This window comes from Dreissena polymorpha, chromosome 7, assembly GCF_020536995.1.
Source record: "Dreissena polymorpha isolate Duluth1 chromosome 7, UMN_Dpol_1.0, whole genome shotgun sequence".
Lineage (NCBI taxonomy): Eukaryota > Metazoa > Mollusca > Bivalvia > Myida > Dreissenidae > Dreissena > Dreissena polymorpha.
In genome coordinates, this window is record NC_068361.1 from 8,136,619 (window position 1) to 8,150,202 (window position 13,584).

The 13,584-nt window shown below is 32.2% G+C and overlaps 1 protein-coding gene across 6 annotated transcripts in view; it reads left to right on the forward strand.

The window, feature by feature from the left end:
* The window catches only part of LOC127837403 (stomatin-like), an 88,447-nt gene that overhangs the window by 46,616 nt on the left and 28,247 nt on the right, over positions 1 to 13,584 (forward strand). For 2 of the 6 annotated variants that reach the window (XM_052364452.1, XM_052364446.1), the window contains exon 1: positions 9,952 to 10,052. The exons of 1 other annotated variant lie outside the window; for it this stretch is intronic. The gene's annotated coding sequence lies outside the window, so the exon portion shown is untranslated. Of the gene's footprint in view, positions 1 to 9,917; positions 10,165 to 11,916; positions 11,984 to 13,584 lie in introns of those variants that run through there. 3 more of the 6 variants (XM_052364447.1, XM_052364448.1, XM_052364450.1) reach the window with 3 other exon arrangements.

Sequence of the window (13,584 nt, forward strand, 5' to 3'; positions counted from 1 at the left end):
CAATGAACAGTTTTCGAGAAAAAACAATATAAAAATTATGGATGTTAAAGAGGACCAAAACGAAAACATACCAACTCTCTCGGCAAATATAACAGCTTTATTTCTACAACAAAATCTTGATATCAAGCCAGAACAGATCGTTGCTATGCATCGAATCCCTACTAAAAAGGGGCAGACAAGACCTGTTCTCATAAGGCTCAGGAATAACGACGATAAAAGCGCAGTGATGAGGAAGCGAAAAGAAATGAAGAACGCTGGCCACCGCCTGGTGGATGACGTCACCGCCCTTAATACAGGACTGATGAGCCGACTTCAGCTCCACAAGGACAAAGAGTCAACGTGGTTCTTCAATGGCTCTGTGTTCGCGCTAACTAAACGACAAGAGCGCATTAAATTTGACCTGTATGACAATATTGACACAGTGATTCGTGAATTCCGTGAACTCCGTGCCAAGCGTAATTAACACATGTTTCCTCGCCTGAGTGTGATCACTGCATTGATCTAACCTGCCGCTGCTGGTCCGGTCAGACGAATCTAGTTTTGTTGTGTTTTTCTTCCTTTTTTACTCCAACATTATGCATGATATAAGTTGATTATGCTTTTTGTAGATAGAAAATTATATAAAATAAATAATATATAAAATAATATATAACTTAAGTTAATGTAAATAGAAAATAACATGTAATAAATAATATATAAAATAATATATAATTTATTTTGAAAACATTGGTTATGTCATCTCGTTTAATGAATACCATGTATTACATTATTTCTTTATGAAAAAAAAAAACACCTACACAGTCTGATAAGTGTATCGAGCTATGCAGTTAGTCTTGTCTATGTATGTATTCACTGCTATTTGTTAAATGTTACTGTTATTTGTCTACTCCCGATATCTCTGCAATATACTTCAATGCAAAGGGAAAGATAAAATTTGATAAATACATGTGTAAACCATATGGAAGAAACTCAATATATTTCTTACTATTCTTAACAAAACCGAACACAATGTAAATATTTTCTTTAACTCTTACATCGTTCAAATTCAATAGGATTTGTGGGCGTAATTCAAACGCAGTGACTCGTGAAACTGTTAATAGTGCGCACTGTTTATATTCTATTTATAGAATAGGATTTTACCACTATTGACCTTAAACTCATATAACCATGTCCCACTGTTTACATTCTATTTATAGAACAGGGTTTTCCATTATTGACCTAACTATATAATAATGCCGAGAGTAGCCTTTACAGGGTAAAGCAAATATATAATTGTAACTGGCTGTGATCAACTTTCGTAAGGATGAGGTTGATTTTATCTTGTGTATCCTGCCTTATAGCTACCATTGTGCCACTATGCTTAACACAACTGTTATTAATACATACTGTAAATGCTCATGTCAATAAGACATGATTTGTGATTGTATAACTCAACCATAGTGTACATACATTTCTTACTATAAGATAAGAAGCAATGCAATAGTTGTTGTCTTTTTCAAATACTTTTGTCCAAGTGTTTATCTTTAATTGTATGAGTACTACTATTATACAATGATATACAGTAGCTGTTGTCTTTTTCAAATACTTTTGTTCAACTGTTTATCTTTAATTGTATGCGTACTACTATATTATACGATGATATACAGTAGTTTTTGTCTTTTCCAAATACTTTTGTTCATCTGTTTATCTTTAATTGTATGAGTATAACTGTTAAACGATGATATACAATAGTTGTTATCTTTAATTGTATGAGTATAACTGTTATACGATGAAATACAATAGTTGTTGTCTTTTTCAAATACTTTGTCCAACTGTTTATCTTTAATTGTATGAGTATTACTATTATACAATGATATACATTATAATTATCTTTAATTGTTTGAATATTACTATTATACAATGATATACACTATGAATCTTATCCCTACAAACCATCTATGGTTTTGTTTTCGCATAGGTGGTCGAATATAGGTTTATTCATTCATTGGTGAACATAAAAATATTTGTCTCTTAATAATATTGTACTATATATATTATATGTGTGTATGTATATATGTATATGTATATATATATATATATATATATATATATATGTGTGTCAAATAATGATGAGAAATTGGGTGAAATATTTGGGTTTTCTTTATGTACGAAATATTGGCAAGTATATCAGTAGCGAGTATGCATTAACAACAAAGGGGTTACAATGCTGTTGACACAAGCCTTAGGCTGTATTTGCATTATTTATTATTTGTACCACAACGCTCATTAACGTGTGCATACTTGAATAGTGACTTCTCCAGATTATAATTCAGCCAATAAGAAATAAAGACACGTAGAACACTGACCAATGGGATTCATAACTGAGTTTCACGGGCCAGATGTTAGAGGGAAACAAAACAGTTAGCGTTTAGACTTGGAGGTGTACGGATCGAGAAAGATACGATCATGTAGCTATCAGACTGTATTTGTATAACCGAAAATATTAAGTATGTTAGACATTAAATTGGACTAGAAACTGATACATGGTGTTGTTGAATATTTTATCCTGTATTATGCAGAGAAATTAACATAAATAGAGAAGGACCGACTTGTCCCATGCGCGGCACGAGAAAATGGGAGTTAATGCAAAACTCGTCATCTTGGCAATTCGCGCATGACGAGATATCGAATGATAGGCTACATACCGGTAATTTAAGAGTAATGAACATTGTTAGTAACTATGGGTCGTCTATGAACTATGAACGATTACGGGACACATATATATATATATATATATATATATATATATATATATATATATATATATATATATATATATATATATATATATATATATATATATATATATATTTCCCCATAGATCACCTATTCAAATAAATAGGTGATCCTTTTTTTTTGGGGGGGGGGGGTAAATTTAATACTAAATAAATACCAATAGCCCTATTTTATAACTTTCATGACTATAATATGTACTCATGACTTATCAAAACAAATCTTTAAACAATATTATTTTATACAATTGTTATTGTATTTGCAAAATAATCTTGACAAATATGACTCCCCAAAATGTGCTATATACAGAATCTTGTTGAGCTGATAAATTTGTGACACAAAATTCATATTAATTTATTGAACTGCTTCAATAATATTACAGAAATATAATATATATGGTTAATCTGTCATAAGATACACTATGTAATCAATTTCTAACATCTTGAGTGGATGATCTTGCCCTTTTACTTTCAAGAAAAGGCTGCACACAATAAAAAAGCTGCAGTTTTTAACTGCCTATAAACTAAGAGATGCCTTGTAAACAGTTTTTTTTTCTTTCTTTTTTTTTCTTCTTAACTGAAAGGTACCTTGATACAATTTGTATACTTAAAATACATAAAAACATGTACTATCTGAAATACAAGGTCATAATCACATAGTGTAATTAGCTATTCATTTTCAGTTATGTAACTAACAACTTGTACAGGTATGGACTTTTTTTTTGTTTGTATGTGTATTTTTTTCCTCAATCTGTAGGTAGTAATATTGAGAGGTAAAATATATATTTGCACTGACTTTGTGTTTTTCAAACTCTACCCAAATACTGTGTTATGCTCCTTGTATGCTGAGTGACACACCTATTTATTATACACAAGTAGTATGCATAAGCTCATTAGCTTGTTGGTGTTTTCATTTTGTTTGCATTTTGTGCTGTATAGTTATATACATGAGCATTAGGCATAAGCACATAGGCTGGTGTTTTTTCTTTGTTCACATGTTGTGTTTCATAGTTACTCTGTTTGTATGTCTGTTTGATTGTTTGAACAAAGATATAATGTATTGTGTGCATTGCTGTATGTGTATATGTATTTCCAGAAAAATCAATGTGCTATTTGTTATCATATTTTAAAGGTATGGGATCTGAATTTAGTATTATTAAGCTTAACTTTACAAAATGACTAGTGTCCTGAAAATTGTCTCTTTAAATCATAACTTTATGGTACCTTGATATTAAGTGTTATACTAATAATACATAACAATATACTATCTGAGATACAATGCCATAGACACATAGTGTAGTTAGTTAGTTCTTTTTAATGAGGTAACTAAGAACTTTTACAATATGGAAAATTATTGTTTGTGTGTTTGATTTTTTTCCCTCAATCTCTGGATTGTAATACTGAGAGGTTAAGTATAACTTACACCGGCTTTGTGTTCTCAAACTCTACCCAGAAATTGTGCTGTGTTCTTTGCATACTAAATGACATACTTATTTACAACTTTTTGATTACATACAGGAGTATCATTCATAAGCATATTGGCTTGTGCTTTTTATTCACATGTTATGTTGTATGATTATATACATGTGTTTTATTCATAACCTCATTGGCTTGTGCTTCTCTCCAAATGGTATGTTGTACAGTTATATACATGAGTATTATTTATAAGCTCATTGACTAGTGCCTTTTTGTTCACATGTTATGTTGTATAGTTATATACATGAGAATCATTCATAAGCTCATTGGCTTGTGTTTTTTCGTGTGCACAATTTGTGTTGTATAATTATATACATGAATATTATGCATAAGCACATTGGCTTGTGTTTTTGTTCACATGTTGCTTTTTTATTGTTGCTCATATATTTTATTTTATTTTTCTCTATGTCTCTACTAGGGACAAGACTTTTATTGTGTTTTCCTCTTACTTGTGTGATTATCTCTTTTTACTTCTTCAAGTCTATGGAATATTTATCTTTTTGTATTCCTAATTTTTGTTTTCAATTTTTGTTTGTATGTATGGACATCTTATGTCCTATAAGAGAAACCAACTGGAGACATTTTAAAATAAAAACTTACTGGACAAGCACATACAAATTACGATTCACACCACCCTCCACCTACTTAAATGATTAAATTATGTACTTTAAATGTTAAAGGATTAAACAATAAAGACAAACGAATAAAAATCTTCAAATGGTTAGACGAAAAAATATAATATATGCCTTTTACAAGTATGTCATTTGACACCTACTTTAGCACAAACCTTAAAAGATGAATGGGACGGAGAAATCTATCTCAGTGGAGAACATACTAATAAACAAGGCATTGCCTTTTTGAATAAAAAATAATATAGGGGTCACAGTCGATAACTTTAAGGAAATAATAATTGGCAGACAAGCAAGTATAGATATCAAAATACACGAAACACAAATAACATTAATCAACGTCTACGGCCCTAACATAGACGATTCCACATTTTACGAAACATTACAATCCTTTATAATAAATAACCAAGATAAAAATATTATAATCGGTGGTGACTTCAATACTGTCCTGAACCCATTAATAGATAAAAAGAATGGAAACCTTTATACTCATACTAAAAATAGAAACATTTTAAATAACATAATTGAAAACTACAATATGATAGATATCTGGCGTACAGTATACCCAAACGAGAGCAAATTCACCTGGCACTCAAACACAAAACCAACAATATTTTGTAGATTAGACTATTTTTAATATCTGAATCTCTTTGCAACATAATTGACACATGTAAAATAAAACCAGGATTTATGACTGACCACTCTCTAGTGGAACTTAAACTGCACAATATACAACCTGAAAGAGGCCCAGGATACTTTAAAATTAACAACAGCATCTTATTAGATACACAATATCAAACACAAATAAAACAGGAAATATTAAATACAGTTTAAAATAATAAAGATGCAAACCCAAACACCTCATGGGAAGTAATTAAAGGAAATATACGTAACACAACAATTAGATACACATCATTTAAACAAAAAGAAACACACAAACTTGAAACTGAAACCATCAAAACCATTGAAACACTTGAAAAACAATTGCATCAAACAAACACAAATGACACCACCGACATTGAAAATGGAATAACATTTAAAAAAACAAATATTGGATGGAATCTATCATACACATTTCAATGGAATACGCGGGCACAGCATGTTGAACACAATGAAAAGAATACAAAATATTTCGCAAACATTGAAAAACGTAGAAGTGAACAAAAAACTGTACACAAATTAGTAGTCAATGGCAAAGATATAACAAACAGAACTCAAATACTAGAAGAACAACGTTTGTTTTTCGAAACCCTCTATAAACGAAAAAATGTTGAAAATAACACTCTTTTTAAAAATACACATCACGCTTTAAACCAGGAAGAAAAAGAACTGTGCGACGGATTGCTTTATAAATATGAATGTGGATTAGCCCTAAAAGAAATGCAAAATACAAAAGCCCAGGATCTGATGGCATCACAATCAAATTTTATAACACATCTAATTAATTCACTTAACTATTCATTTAACAACAAAAACTTAACTACGCTACAAAAACAAGGTATTATATCACTTATTCCAAAACCTGGAAAAAACTTAGAATCCTTATCAAACTGGCGCCCGATTAGTTCACTAAACAATGATTATAAGATTGCAACTTAAAGTATAGCAAACAGAATAAAAAAATATTACCATCAATCATTTCAAAATCTCGATCTGGTTTCATAAAAGGACGTTACATTGGTGAAAACGTTCGTCTTATCCAAGAATGCATAAACTATTAAACAATTCAAATTATCCTGGTCTAATATTCTTTGCAGACTTTGAAAAGGCATTCGATTCACTTGATCATTCATTTATGTTCTCTTGCTTAGAAAATATGAACTTTGGTGAAAGTCTCATTCAATGGGTCAAACTATTCTATACCGATATTAACAGTATAATCATCAACAATGGCTTCTTTTCAAACAGTTTTAACATTGAACGAGGGGTTCGACAAGGATGTCCACTCTCATCATCGCTTTTTATTATTTGCATCGAGTATCTATCACATCACATCCAATCAAATGAACACATAAAAGGCATATCACTAGAACCTGACGAAGAAATCAAACAATCCCTATTTGCTGATGATGCAACTTATTTTTTAAATAACAATTACGATTCTTTCCATAACCTAATAGAGTCGCTAACCCTTTACGGAACGACATCGGGTCTTAAACTAAACAAAAGTAAATGTACTGTGCTACGATTAGGTAAATTAAAACAAAGTAATGTTCAATAAAAAAAAGAAATAGGAATGAAATTTAATTGGACATCCGAGGAAGCCACAACGTTAGGAATTACATTCACAAATAATGAAAAGGATACAGTTCTTAAAAACATAATACCTAAATTACAGAATTTTAAAAACTGCTTAAAATCATGGCATCATCGTAAACTTACACTAATCGGAAAAAACACAGTATTGAAAACGTTTGCACTTCCTAAATTAATATATGTATTAACAGTTCTCCCAAATCCACCAAGTGATGTTATTAGCGATATAAAATCAGCAATATTCAATTTCTTATGGGATGGTAAGCCTGATAAAATAAAAAGAACTCAGTTAATTCAATCTGTAGAAAATGGAGGTATCCAATTAACGAACATTGACTCATTCTTGAATGCAGTCAAATGCAGCTGGGTTAAACGATACCTAGATAATACCAATACGAGTAAATGGAAATTATTCTACCAGAAAATCCTAACAAAATATGGTGACTCCTTACTCTTTGAATGTAACATCAGCAATACTATCTTACATGAAATTGCAAACGAAAACATATTTCTGTCTGATGTTCTATCAGCGAGGAGTGATGTCACTCATAACTTAGAGACCCAAACCAGCAGTAAAACAATTTTATGGAACAATAAAGACATAACTTCAAACAATAAGACGTTTTTCTATAAAGACTGGTTTGAACGAAGCATTAAATATGTCGACCAATTATATGACTACAGAATTAAGGATGTCTACTCTTTTGATAATATATGCTACATATACGGAATATCTTCAAGTATTTTTTTGAAGTACTACACACTAATCAAAAGAATACCCATACACATTAAATCTGAAACCAATACAAATAATACACCATGTACTCAAACAACATTTGTAGAAAACATACTTGGAAGAAAAAACAAAACAAATAAAATAGTTTACACACTACAAATTAAAAACCCTACAGAAAACTCCAAAACCCAAAATAAATGGCAAGTCCTTTTTGGAGAAAATGAACTTAATTGGAAACACATATTTACCATGCCATATAAAGCAACTATTGAAAGCACACTGAGAAATTTTCAATATAAATACATCCATAGAATTATAGCTACAAATAAATATCTCTTTAAATGTAAATTATCTAATTCAAATCTGTGTGACTTCTGCAGTGAAAACATTGAAACTATAGAACATCTTTTTTGGGAGTGCAAACACATCCAGCCTATTTGGAATCAATTAATATCTTTTCTTGAACAACATCAACTAAACGTTAAACTATCTCTCTTAAATGTAAGTTTCGGAATTAACTCATTGAAATCAATAGACTGTAATAATATTGTGAATTTTATGGTTATATTGATGAAATATTTTATCTTAAACATGAAGTACAAAAAACAAGTACCAAATTTTAATGGTTTTGTCCATAGTCTTAAACTAAAAATTCAGATTGAGAAAGAAATAGCCCTCAGTAATGACACATTACACATCTTTGAACAAAAATGGAATCGGATTAAATTCTCATAATGTTTTGTCCACTTATATACATTTCACTCTAATGTTAGTTTATCTCTACGAAAATAGTTTTCTTTATTTTTTTTATTCTTATTTTTTCAATCAGACAAGATCATTGTGAATATACAACAAAACACACAAGTTCAGTATGTTTTCTTTCAACTTTATACAATCATATTTCATAACTATTCCTCTGTTGTTCTTTTCTTTTCTCTCTAAAAAAATATATATATTAGCATATCTTGTATAACATGTCTGAACTATATTGCTTTGTACAATCACTATGTTGTATGATCATATACATGTGTACATTGTATGTATGATATTGAATTAAAAAAAAAAGAAAAAAAATGTAGTAGAAGTAGTAGTAGTAGTAGTAGTAGTAGTAGTAGTAGTAGTAGTAGCAGCAGCAGCAGAAGCAGCAACAACAGCAGCAGTAGTAGTATTAGTAGTAGAAGTAGTCGTAGTAGTAGTAGTAGTAGTAGTAGTAGTAGTAGTAGTAGTAGTAGTAGTAGTAGTAGTAGTAGTAGTAGCAGTAGTAGCAGTAGTAGTAGTAGTAGTAGTAGTAGTAGTAGTAGTAGTAGTAGTAGTAGTAGTAGTAGTAGTAGTAGTAGTAGTAGTAGTAGTAGTAGTAGTAGTAGTAGTAGTAGTAGTAGTAGTAGTAGTAGTAGTATGTTTTGTTATATCAGAACTTGCCTTTAGGACGTTTTTAAATGTTCCCTACATATAATCCGCGTCTGTCATTGGCCGATTATCTTGTGCGCACAATATAGCGATTGTGTTTTCAAGTCTCAAAAAAAGAGACGGGAAAACAGAGCTTGTGTTTTACGCTCCAAAAAAAAAGACGTTAAAACAGAACTTTTGTTTTCCCGTCGCCAAAAAAAACTCCTGGAAACAGACTTATTTTGTGTTTCTCCGAGTTAATTTTTTTTTGGCGACGGGAAAACATAACTTGTGTTTTCCCGACTTTTTTTTGGAGCGGTGATGTCACTTTAGTGCCACCGTACAAACCCGATAACCATTTTATATAAGCACCGAAAAGATCTTTAATACGCGAAAAGAACTCAATAAAAATCTATACGAACCGATGTAAAAATAATATTCGTAACTTGATTTTGTAATTCTTAATGGTACGACAAGATTTTAAAATAAATACGTAACGGACTTGAAAATAATTCGTAATTACGAAAATACGACCCTTATCTGGAGCTCTGAAATGTAATTATATCCCTTTAAGTTCACGGAGTATTCCGGTGACAGTCGAGTAAGCACGATTGCCAAGGACACGCGGATGTAAACAAACCAGTCAGGTGAATACTACGTTGACCCAATTTATTCTCAGGTGGGTTTATTTTGTCATACCAGCCATTTTGAAATCGAATCAGTATCTCGCAAGTTGTTTTGAAATATTGGAAATATTGGATTAACTACGTGTCTGGCCGCACATGTATATATATCCAGGTAAAATTATTGTTTAATTTCATTCGTTAATAGGATTCCGAACGGCGAGTGTGAGTGAGTTACGCTATTAGCAGTATTTAACTGCCAGGATTTTCACTTCAGTGGTTTTAAGGTAAGTTTCGACGTGCTTCAACAATTTTAAGTCTGTTTGCACAATGAAGAAAATAATCACTGTATAACAGTCGAATATTATAAGAACACATATTACGTTATACAGCACATACTGCTCGAGACATATTACGTTATACAGCACATACTGCTCGAGACATATTACGTTATACAGCACATACTGCTCGAGTAAATAGTGCACTTGAGTCTTGACACACTGTAGATAATCTTAATATAATTCGGCGTTCTCTTAAGTTAAGGACATATCACTTTCTGAAATGGCCAGAAGTGGGTGCGGTAATGTTGAAGAATAATTCCTTATATAAGCATTCTATATTAAGTTTGGAACAATATGCACAATAAAAATAGCATATACTTAAGTGATACATGAACCAGTTCTAATGAAATATTTAAAAAAAAGAGTAAATTATCACATGCTTTTACCTTAAAAACCACTTTCTTCTTGGGCGACCAAAGTCCTTATTTTCTTCATAAATCCACTGTTACCAGCTGAAACATACACCACTGTAGAACAAAGTGTTAGAGTATTATTAAATATAACACACTAGAAACACTGAAAAAAACATCCTTTTTTGTAAACATCCCTGTTCTTATGAGGCCACGAAGAATTGCGCCATTTTACAGCTGAAAACATACCTCCTGACGAGACTGCGCAATGACGGAGTATTGTCTGGGGCTACGGGGTGTGGCATAAGACCCATTTTCGCATAACGCGGCTAAAATATAATCTTAGAATATATAAGGCTAGTAAAGCCCACGAGAAAATTATTTAAAGCAAATAGAAGTAGATCAAAACCAAATTTATGATTACTCCGTCTACTAATACACTTAAATGACACGAAGATGTTACGTCAGTGATATAGACACGTCAATGTAATGCTGAACTGAAGTGTTAATATAGTCGAAACTAACATAACGGTCACTTGAAAATAACGGTCAATTGCATACAACGGTCAGTCTGGATTCCATCCGACGAAAATCACTCTAGTATATTACATTTGAGAATAACGGTCAACTGTCCATAACGGCCAACGGCCCGTATATTTCACTCCGAAAGTCATGTTTGAACTGAAAACAACGGTCACGTGTCAGTCGTTTCTAGTCGCGAAAATTAAGAACACAAATTCTGTGCCATATCATGAGCATGATATTTTGTAAAAAAAAATATTATTAGCTCGGCTGTTTTCGTAGAAAACCCGAGGTGTTGTCATAGCCAGCTCGTCGCCCGCCGTCCAGCGTCTGCCGTTCGCCATCCGCGTCGCGCTTAAACCTTAATATTGGCTCTAAAATCAAAGTGCTTCCACCTACAACTTTGAAATTTCATATGTTGATGCACCTTGATGAGTTCTACTGCCACGCCCATTTTTGGGTAACTAGGTCAAAGGTCAAGGTCACGTCTGACAAGCTTTCATTTATTCAAAATAAATAAACAGCCGCACCCACAGCCGAGCGTTGGCACCCGTTATGCGGTGCTCTTGTATAACTTTATTACTCTTAACTGCGAGGTTATTTTATAATCCTCAACCACTTAAGACGTTTACATAAAACTAGTTCTATGAACACTCGTGTTTCATTTGGATTAAAATACTTAGAATCGTTAGTATTTTATCTTCCTCAATTATAAATATTCATATTTAAAGGAGTGCATATAGACATGAGAATCACATCTTGTGTTTTCATTGTGATTATAAGTGTTGGACTATTAGTCTATCTCAACTACAGAGGAAGCAGCTATTGAGGGCTGAAATATACTAGAAACATCAGCAACAACAACAACAACAACAATAACAACAACAAGACTGGTATTATTAACTACTAAGCGATTATAAAACACTGTCATTAAAAGTTTGTAAATGTTTTAACAGAATTCGTAAAACATTCGATAATCAATTACATTTTTGGTTAAATGCTTTGAAACAGTAAACAAAATTGTCAAGATCATAAATTCACGCCGTAAACATGCCTTATGTAACTGGTTTATACATTTCCGACGTGATTAGATTTAATAGTCTAAAAATAGCCTGCCCTCTGCCTCTGCACGGTGTTAGATTATTGTATATTCTGCACAAATTATACATTTCTATTTTCGTTCCGCCGCGTGAGCACCTTGTGACAGGAAAAGTAATTGTTAAACGTTCTCGATTGTGTTTGTCGTCTGCAAGGTAACCATGGGGAACATGCCTGTCAGTCGACAGTTTACTTAAAGCAAACAAAAAACCTGTACCAAATTGCAGAACGTTCAATTATTTATAGTCGATATCCATGCGAATTATTCTGAAATTCCGTTGAACTTTGGAAAATCGTAAATTTTGATCGATACTGACTGATGCTCGGCTAATTAGCGCGAGGAGGCCAGATAAGATGATGTAACAAATAAGTGGATATTTACAACTTATGTAGTGAATACAAGGAGTACTGAAAGAATAAAGGTGGGCAGTTATGGTCAAAATTATAAGGCTCAACCCTTTGTTTGCAAATGATCAAAGACAAATGAATACTTAATGATGAACAATGTTAATTACCATCCTTGGACCCCAGGATTTAGGTATTTTCGAATGTCGACAGACTTGTCTGAATAAGCACCGTGTCCATTCTCGTTGTACTGCTGTGTTATCAAAGATCTGGGGCTTGTTATTTCAAAGATCTTACGACATATTTAAGATTGAAAAGAGTGAAACAACAAAACTGGAAAAACTAATCATAATTACTATACTATACTATACTATACCCTTCTTCTAAAATTGTATCGTATATTTAATTGTTTTGCGATATTTAACTTAGGCGGACCCAGTTTCCTAGTACAAATCGGTCCCTTTAATCAATGTATGCATAGCGTCTAGAAAAAAGGCATTGGCAAACAGCGTAGACCCAGATGAGACGCCGCATGATGCGGCGTCTCATCTGGGTCTGCACTGTTTGCTTAAAGGAATTTCTGTAAGAAATATTCTAAATAAAGAAATAAATACACTAGACAGCCCTAATTTTGGAAATAAATTGATCCAATTTAGAAGGATGGGAGAGCTTAAATGGGTTAATATGCTTGATACGCATCTCCCACTGCCGCTTGAAATCTGTTCTTGACTCACGAAGTAGAAATTGTATTCTCAACTGCGTGTGTGTATTCATTTAATTGTAGCGATGGTTGGAATGAACACTGTGGCAAGCTATTAACCCTCATAATAACATTATGCAACAGACATTCTTATCTAAATGTCTAAAGGGGCAATATCTGCAAAATTACTAAGGAATACCAAATACTCGCGATTTACGTGCATTTGATATAAGGCGTAAAAGGACATTATAAATCAAAGGTAATATACAAGACCTCATTGAATTAGTTTAGTAGTAAAACAATTTGACGTGTGGTAAAGTCTGCGTTTTAGTTAGTTCATGTACTTAGATT